Genomic DNA, 9,851 nt, shown 5'->3' on the forward strand with positions numbered 1-9,851 from the left:
CATGCTTGTACCTGTTACGGTGGTGGTTTTGTCCTTTGAAGTTTGCCTAAAAAAGGCACTATAGGGTGGCAAGAGCCTTAGCCAGTAACCTGAATCCCAGGGCGACAGGTGCAGACCATCTCTGGCAAAGCATCGTGGTCTGTCAATCATGTCATCCCAGGCAGACAGATACTGGATCCCCTTTGAATGACACCATAAGCTTAGCCAATTGTTGAAGTCAATCATTTTATCCTTATATTGTGGTATCATTCTGGGCGAAGGCAGGATGCTACTCAGTGCTAGGGTCATACCTGCCTGGGCCACATGATCTGAGAGCTCTTCCATGTCTCTTTTCATGTAGTCCAGGGAGGTACGTCTCAAGTCATTCACTCCAACATGGACAATGACAGAGTCATATTTGTACTTGTTGTGGAGTGACTTGAGTGCATGCTATGTGGCGGATCCTGGCACCCGACAGGCAGCTGACTGTAATTTTCTCCTTATTCAACCTGGTGAGAGGGACATCAGTGTGCCGGACTATAGAGTCACCTATGACTAAAGTGTTAGGTACATTGTCTTGCCTTAGGGGCTGTTGCTGGGTGGCACACTGGTGTTGTGAACTATGTGACACATTGGTTGTGATTGGTGTTTGTTTGCGTTTCAGCTTCAGAGGTCTTTGCTGCTTGGGCAGGTTACAGTTAAGGGCCTCTGCATATGTGGATTTAGTGTTGCTGTATGTGGGTGTTGGTGGTGCGGGTTTAGAAGGGCTATGTGTTGCTTGAGATGTAGTGTGGGTGTTAACCTTCTCCTCTTGACTGTTTAGCACAATCTTGGGTGGAGAGAGCTTTGCTTCCATTTTGGCTATGTAAGTGCATCTCTCACAGGTTGTAGTGTTGGGTGGTAGGAGGAGAGGGTTGTCTGTGTACATGAGGCAATTGCTGCATTGCCCCAGTATGCCCAGATTCACCAGGTGGACAGGAGAAATCACCGGAAGCTGACCCTTGGACATGCTTGGTTTGGGGCTTTTTTTTTTCTTTGTAAAGTATAGGAGCTGTTTCCTTAGCAAGGTACTTTGCAATTATAGGCTGTTTAGTGCATACTATTAATTTCTCCTTGTTAACAAGGAGAGTTCAGTGTTTGTATGAGTTTAAGGCTTCCTAGTGCTGTCCAGCAGGTATTAGAGAAAGTGCTAGTCACAGGGATGCTTAAAGGTAAGATTGAAAAGAATGCACTCTGCAGTGTGTACTAGAGAAGTTAGATGTGAAAGTAGGTAACTTGAGCTTTACCTGTTTAAAAAGTTAAGGTTTAGTGGAGAGTTACTATTTTTAAAACAGCAAGATGGATTGAAAGGGGTGGTACTTTTGTATTTTGGTACTATGAGATACTGTAGGATGGCTAATAAATTTAAATAATTGAAGGGGTGGGATTTCAAAAATGATGATTTTGTGATTACTCACATAAGCCAGTGAAAGTAGAGAGAAATGAGATATATGGTCAGATTAACATAAGAGGCAGGCAACTAGAAAGACAGTGGTATTTAATAAGACAACTTAAATGGGTGGGAGGGTGGGAAAAAAATTCTGCCTGACTCAGAACAGAGAGAGCTGTGGTCTCTTTTGAAGTTTTAATATGCTGTTAAAACAGAATGCAAGCAAAACACAAAGTAAAGAAAACAAACTACAGTATTCAAAATATAGAAAGGCAATACAGTAATACAAAAAATAACAGCAAACTAACCTTTCCTTCACAGCAAAGTGTAGCAGAGTCTGGATGAGCCTTTCTGGTAAAGCTTAAGGTTATGGTACGTAAGTTAGAGTGTGAGTGTGTAAGTGTTGAAAGTGTGGTGTTTGTATGTATGTGGTGTGTGTTTGTGCAAGTGAAATATAGAGTATGTAGTGGTGGATTTAGTGTCTTCGTCTTTTTAGTGCAACCTCAGAGTTAGTATATATAGGTTCATAGGTTCATACTAGGCTATCTGCCCTAGGGCATTTATAAGCCTAGCCAGAGTGTGTTTGGCTTTCGCCACCCATTTTAAATTAATTTTGCTATGCCCTTTTTCGAGGTTAGTATACTGTGCCTCTGTCTAACAGTGACACAGAAGTGATACCCGGAGTAAACCTACGATCTCCAAACCACTCATCAAGATTCCTCTTAAAGAGAGTCAATGAGGGACTCTGCCTAACCTGAAAGGTGCATTGAAGCTTCCCTGACCAGGAATCGAACCAGGGCCGCGGCGGTGAGAGCGCCGAATCCTAACCACTATACCACCAGGGACTCCTAAGTAGCGGAGGCATGGGGGGACTCAGCCCACTACACGGGGGGTGCAGGGGGCTTGCCCCCTGCTTATATGTAGGGTAGGTGTGTATATTTGTGTTATCATGTTTGTGTATGTTTTGTTGGTTTGTTGTAGTGTGGGGAGAAAAGTGTATGTATGTTTCTGCAGTGGAGGGCGTATTTAAAAGTCACAATTTTGAATTTCGCCCTTTTGGGGTGTCGATATTGTGAATGTTTGGCTTTATATTCTCAAAATACTGAAATTCAAGATTTCTGTATTTCAAGATTATAAAGTGAAAAAAAAATATATATATATATATATACATATACACATATATATACATATACACATATATATATATATATATATATATATATATATATATATATATATATATATATATATATATATATATATAGGTTCATAGGTTCATACTAGGCTATCTGCCCTAGGGCATTTATAAGCCTAGCCAGAGTGTGTTTGGCTTTCACCACCCATTTTAAAATAATTTTGCTATGCCCTTTTTCAAGGTTAGTATACTGTGCCTCTGTCTAACAGTGACACAGAAGTGATACCCGGGGTTAACCTACGATCTCCCATGCACTCATCAAGATTCCTCTTGAAGAGAGTCAATGAGGGACTCTGCCTAACCTGGACTGGGATTTTATTCCAGAGTGAAGGGAGCCTCTGGGTTATGAATCTGTCCCTCCAGCATGTCCTATTTATTTCAGTGCTGAGGTTCAAGTCTTTTGAGCGCGTAGCTCTATGGAATTTGGATTTTCTGAGGTGCAGCATGTCCATTAATTCCGGGTTGGACATGGCCTTATACATCAGGCACAGATCGCCTCTGAGCAGGCGGTATGCCACATAGTAGAGCTGGAGTTTCTTTAACCAGGCAGCATATGGCATCTGTTTGAGCCCTTTGATCCTCTTGGTGAGGTACTTTTGGGGTCTTTCCAGTTGCTGCAGGTGTCTGGTAAGGTACATCCCAAAAGGGGCATTGTACTCAATTATGGGCCTGATGAGGGATGAGTAAAGAGGCACGATGACCTCCCCTGATCTAGATGTGAATCCCTTCATGATTAGGTGGGCTATATAAAATGTTTTTCTAACCACTTTGGCCATGTGGTTGTCAAATGAGAGATTGCTATCAACTTGGGTCCCCATGTCCCTAATTACTTCTTCTGTACTTAATGGATTACCACCTATGTGGTAATTTGTGGGCACTTTGTTTTTGCCAAAGGGGATGACTATACACTTTTTGGCATTTAGCTTGAGGCCATGGCTCTGGCACCAGTTGTCTGTTTCTATAAGGCTCTTTTGCAGGATGCTTGTGTCGGCTGGAGTGTCAATCATGGCGCCCAGTTTGCAGTCATCTGCAAACATGGTCAGCCACAGTCCTTCCATGTTGGCCTGTTACTCCGAGAAATATATACCGAACAAGAGAGGTCCCAGGACTGAGCCTTGTGGGATGCCACTTGTAACTGGTTTGGAGTCTGACATGGCTCCAGCAATTCTAACCATGTGGGTTCTGTCCTTGAGCCAGTTTGCAACCCATCTAGTGACATAGGGGTTTATATTTAAGCTGGTGAGCTTATCTATAATGCCCGAGTGGGGTATTGTATCGAAGGCTTTTGCGAGGTCCAGGTAGGCTGTGTGGACCACCTTCCCCTCGTCAATGGCCTTAGTGACTGTTTCAAAGAAATCAACCAGGTTTAAGAGGCAGGATCTGCCCTTAACAAAGCCAAACTGGGTAGGATCCAGTGTCTGTAGGTCCCCAATATCTTTATTTATGAGGTCCATGATGATCCTTTCCATAGCTTTGCAGACCAAGCTAGTCAGGCTTATGGGGTGATAGTTTTCAGGATCCTTTGAGGCACCACCTTTGTGGAGAGGGACCACTGTTGCTGTACGCCACTCTTTAGGTACATATCCTGTAGTAAGGCTGAGAATGAACAGTAGTTTTATGTTTGGGTTTAGCTCTTCTTGGAGTTCATGTAGGATGCAGCCCGGGACACCATCTGGTCCCATTGATGCTGTGTTTCTTGCTTTGGAGAGGGCAGCTCTTACTTGAGCATCTGAGATGTCAGGGGGTCAGCACTCTGCTGGGATAGATATTTGCCCTTTTGGTGGGGTTGGAGAGGAGTTTGCACTGAACCTGTCAGCTTGGATGTTGGCAATGTCTGTGGGTTCGGTGTATTTTTTGTCATTTTCGACTAATTCTGAGCATATCTGGGAATTCCCACCCAGGTTCCTAACATAACTAAAGAAAGCCTTGTGATTATCCTTAGTGTCCTGTGCAATTTTTCTCTCGAAGCTGGTCTTAGACGATTTCATGAGTGCCCGTAGTTTTTTGCTAATACTGATCAGAGATGCCTTCCCTTTTTGAGATTTTACTCTATCATGTAGTAGCTTCCTCCTTCTATTGTATAGTTTGTTTATGGCTGGGGTCCACCAGACAGGACGTCTGCCTTTGGAGGATTGGGACTTGGTTTTATTTGGGATTGCATGATCCATGCATTCCTGAAGGTGTTCATAGAATGCGTTTATAAAGGATTCTGTGGTCTGGGCTGTATTTTCCACAGGCCCAGGGGATTTGAAGGATTCCACCTCGGTTTTCAGGAGTGTGAAATTTGCATTAGAGAAGTTTTTCACTGTGGTTTTCAGGGCAGGGGGTGGAGTCAGGATGTGAATATCCAGTGAGATTAGTTTATGGTCTGATCTTACCAATGAGGGATACACTTCTGGTCTGGAGCATAGAGTCCCCATGTTGGTGATGATCAGGTCCAGTATGTTTTCCCCTCTTGTGGGAGTGGTAACAAGTTGTTCCATAGCATTTGAGTTTATAAATTCTAGGAACCTTTGGGCTAGGGTGTTGGAGCTAGAGTAATGCTCCCAGTCTATGTTTGGGTAGTTGAAGTCGCCCAATATAATGGTGTTTGGAGAGACCTTCCTATTTTCCAGTGTTCTCAGGAAGGCTGAGTGGGGTTCGTGGGTTTGGGAGGGTGGTCTGTAGCAGGCTATTAACTGGAAGGCAGTTTTACCCACTGTTAGTTGCACATGTATAGTCTCTGATGCTTTGTGCTGTGCCACCAACCTGGAGGTGTGGGTATCTTTGACAAATACTGATACTCCCCCTCCTTTTGTGGTTCGGTCCAAGTTTTGGGGCCAAAAAGCATGGTATGAGGTATAACCTGGTAGTGCTGGGGTGCTCTCGGGAGCCTTGAACCAGGTTTCTGTTACTGCACAGATATCGATGTTCTCCATGCTAAGGAGAGTTTCTAGTGCATGCATCTTGAGGTTTAGACTTCTGGCGTTGAGTAGCATTACTCTTAGTTTCTTATCCCTTGTGATACCTATGGAGGTGGGTTTGTCTTTTGAGCCTTGCCTAAAAAAGGCACTATGGGGGTAGCAAGAGCCTTTGCCAATATCCGAAAGCCCAGGGGTGACAGGTGCAAGCCGTCTCTAGCAAAGCATCGTGGCTTGTCGAGCATGTCATCCCAGGCTGACAGGCATTGGATCCCCTTTGAATGATACCAATACTTAAGCCATTTGTTGAAATTGATCATCTCGTCTTCATATTGTGGCATCATTCTTGGTGAGGGTAAGATGCTACTCAAGGTCAGGGTCATACCGGCCTGGGCTACATGCTCAGAGAGCTCCTCTATGTCTCTTTTCATGTAGTCCAGGGAGGTACGTCTCAGGTCATTCACACCAGCATGGACAATGACTGAGTCATATTTGTACTTGCCTTGGAGTTACCTGAGTGCTTGTGTTATGTTGCGGATCCTAGCGCCCGACAGGCAGCTTACCGTGACCTTCTCCTTGTTCAGCCTGGTGAGCGGGACGCCAGTGTGCCTGATGATAGAGTCACCTATTACAAGTGTATCAGGTGTGTTGTTTAGCCTTAAGGGCTGTGACTGTTCAGCACACTGGCTTTGTGAGATATGTGTTGTATGTGTTTTGTTTTGGGGTAGCGGTTGCTTGGGTGTCTGCTTTGGAGGTCTCTGCTGCTTAGGCAGATTTTTATTTAGAGCCTCCGAGTATGTTTTTGTGTGTTTATGTGTTTGGTTTGCTGTCGTGATAGGTCTATGTGAGACTGGAATTGTAGTGAGTGTGGTTTCCTTCTCCTCCTGACTGATTACGCCAGTACTGAGTTGAGAGAGCTTAGCCTCCAGTATGGCTATATGGTTGCATCTCTCACATGTGTTGGAATTTGTTGGGAGGAGGAGAGGGTTGTCTGTGTACATGAGGCAGTTGTAACATTGCCTCAAGATTCCCAAATTCACCAGCTGCTCCAGAGAGGAGATTGACAACTGACCTTTGGACATGCTAGAATAGTATTGGGGAATTTCTTTATAATTAAAAAAAAGGGACAATGGGGAACAAGGTACTCAAGGGGAGTTTGTGAGGGTGTAGTGCTTTTAATTTTTTAATGCTGACTTATATAATTGCTTTAGTGGGCAAGTGCCGGGTAACTTAAATACAATGTGTTACAGGTAACTTAAATGCAAAAATGACAAACAGTAACTTTCTTTCAAGTGCAACAAGGAAATAAGTACAGTAAGCAATGCAGATATCACTAGGGATCCACAGAAGCATTGAAAAGCCAGGTTTTAGGTGGAATTAGCATTTCAGGGAAATAACAAGCAAACAAACAAGCATACAAACAAAGCTAGATTCAGCAGGCCTGGATCTAGTCTATGCTACAGCAAACAAGGTGTACCAATTTCAGTAAGAAACAGTTCAAATATGCAGGCACTATAAGCCTTTAACCAGAAATTCACAGCTCAGAAGGGCAGAGTCCAGCCTCTCCTCCCACAAGAGTGCAGACCACAAACCTTCTTAATGTAAAATAACTGGCCTGAAGCCCAAGTGCTTAAACCAGAACTAATATACTTTTAGAATAACAGACACTGAGCCCTAAATCAGCAGTTCCCAACTTAGAAGGATGTAAGCTACCTGTCCTGCCACCACAGTGCAGGCCACAAACCTTCCTAATGTAAAACAACTGGTCTGAAGCCCAAGTGCTTAATCCAAAAGACTTAGAATGATCGCTACACTTTAATCAAGTTACTACCAAGCAGTAATAAATACAATTGAATACTTTAAAGAATGCCTGGATTAGTGCTCAAGTTATACAAACAAAGCTAGATTCAGCAGGTCTGGATCTAGTCTATGCTACAGCAAACAAGGTATATATATATATATATATATATATATATATATATATATATATATATATATATATATATATATATATATATATATATATATAAAACTGTACGTATTTGCTATTATATAATGAGTATATCTACTGTGACATTCACAAAGATATACCCTAATCTATGCACTTAGCAATTTTATGGAACTATATGGGCCTAGTTAACAAGAGAGTTGATACAATTTTATATTCTTTTTATTTATTATTTTATATTTTTATTTTATTTATCATTTGTTTACCAGGAAAGTCTGACTTGGAACGAGCCAGTTTTCAGAAGAGGTCCAGGGAGAACTGCTCCAGATGCATGTCTTTCTAATGCAGGAGGAAACCAGAGTACCAGGAGAAAACCCACATGAATGCAGGGAGGACATGCAGACTCCACACAGAAGACACCCCAGCTGAGAATCAAACTGTAGAACCTCCTGCTCTGAGGAGACAATCCTTCCACTGAACCACTACACTGCTCTTCATATTTCTTTCTAGATATAATGAGACAATGTAATTTTGATATGACAGAGCTGAACAAATTTTTCTCATATAGTTAAGTTGAATGACTTGGATGGATTTACTATTCAAGTCTGGAGTTTTATACTCCATGGGTGGAAGGATACGTAGGTTCATCATAAATTGCATAGATTTTGGAATATTTGTTTTTGTTCAGGTGTCTACAATATCACATATATCGTATATCAATAGCATTATAAAATTCTTGAGAATCTTCAGCATTAATATACAATTTTATAATAGTTTGATGTTTACATTATCTTTTGTATTTCAAGTCCTCTTAAGTTACTTGTTCCTTAGACTAAAAATACGACAAATGTAAAATGTATTTTAATTAACATAAATGGGTTAAATAGTGGCTGCAAAAGGAGTAATTTCTACAAATATGTAAAATTATTCTCACACAGGTAATATTGATTCAAGAAACACATTTATTAATGAATGATATTGTGAGACTTAATAACAAACAACATACAGTAACAGCAAGTTCCCAATATGATCAGAAAATAAGAGTAGGTAGCTAGTCTTTGGAAAAATACTTCAACATTACCAAATATCTTGAACACTTACATTGATGATAAACGTATGTTTTGCCTGGTTAATATACAAATTAATTCAAAAATATATTCTCTCAATATCTATTGGATCCCAGGAATAGGTGTTAAAACTGCTACATTTGATTTGGATCGGATTCCACAATACTCAAAGGGAATTCTTATTTTAGCAGAAGACTTTAATTGTATTCTTAATAGAAAAGACGCTGATGCTATGGGAAGTCAGAAAATATCAGCTACAGAAAAAGCTTTAATGCAGTTCAATAATATTCTCAGTATTAAAGATACTAATGAATTTTTAGTTAGTGACTCTCTTTACTTTGCTCACTTTTCAAATAGACATGGTACACACTCAAAAATAGTCTTTGTTTCAAATGACTTAACCATTTACTTAGGTAAAGTTAAAATAGTCTCATGTCTAATTTCTGATCATAACGCTATAACTTTTGAATTCTCTCTGAATGATAATAAAAATATTCACATTAAAAGAATCCCAGCTTATATTACTAATTTGAAAAATTTCAGGGGATTCTTTAATAAAAAAATTGAAACACACATAGAAATTAATAATACTCCAGAAGTATCTGAAGTATATATGGGATGCCCTTAAATCCTATTTAAATGGAAAAAATTTAAGTTGGTACTCATGTAAAAATAAACAATGTGATAAGAATTTAATAGAATCGTAAGAGAAAATTGATGAACTAAAACTAAAAGCACAAACTGGCAATAATAACCTGTCAAATGGAATAAATGACATACAGAATAAATATTTAGAAATTTTAAATCATAAAACTAGGATACATCTAGAAAAGATTAAGTTAATAAATCATACTATAAACCTCAAATGTCTACACAAAATAGCTTCTAGAACAAAAATGATACTCAAATCTAGATACATTAAAGAACTATATACAGAAGTTAAAAATAAGAAAGTTACTGCAATTGAAGATATTCTCAATGAATTTAGAAAACATTTTACTAAAATTAATCAAACTAATCCAATAATAGATCAACAGGAAACTATAAATAAAAAAATATTAGAAAATACACTAAAAATAAGCTGACAGAGCAACAACTGAAAGCAACTGATAAACCCATATAGATGTCAGAACTCACAAATCAAATCAATAAATTAAAGCACAACAAAGCACCACAGAATGATGGGATAATACCTAAGCTTTATAAACTAATGTCCAAAAATGCATTAAATATTTTGTTATATACTTTTCAAATAGTCAAAGAATTCACAACAGTCCCACCTTCTTGGAAGTATGCACTTATCTCGCTCATATTGAAAGTAGATAAAGATCCT

At 39.9% G+C, this 9,851-nt stretch overlaps 1 non-coding gene across 1 annotated transcript; it reads right to left on the reverse strand.

Moving 5' to 3' along the window:
• Nucleotides 1-2,181: 2,181 nt before the first annotated feature.
• Nucleotides 2,182-2,253, reverse strand: TRNAE-CUC. The gene has a single exon. It is a non-coding gene; the product is annotated as a tRNA-Glu (tRNA).
• Between the last annotated feature and the right edge of the window lie 7,598 nt (nucleotides 2,254-9,851).

This window comes from Protopterus annectens, chromosome 3.part0 (assembly GCF_019279795.1).
Source record: "Protopterus annectens isolate FY-2018-M chromosome 3.part0, PAN1.0, whole genome shotgun sequence".
Classification (NCBI taxonomy): domain Eukaryota; kingdom Metazoa; phylum Chordata; order Ceratodontiformes; family Protopteridae; genus Protopterus; species Protopterus annectens.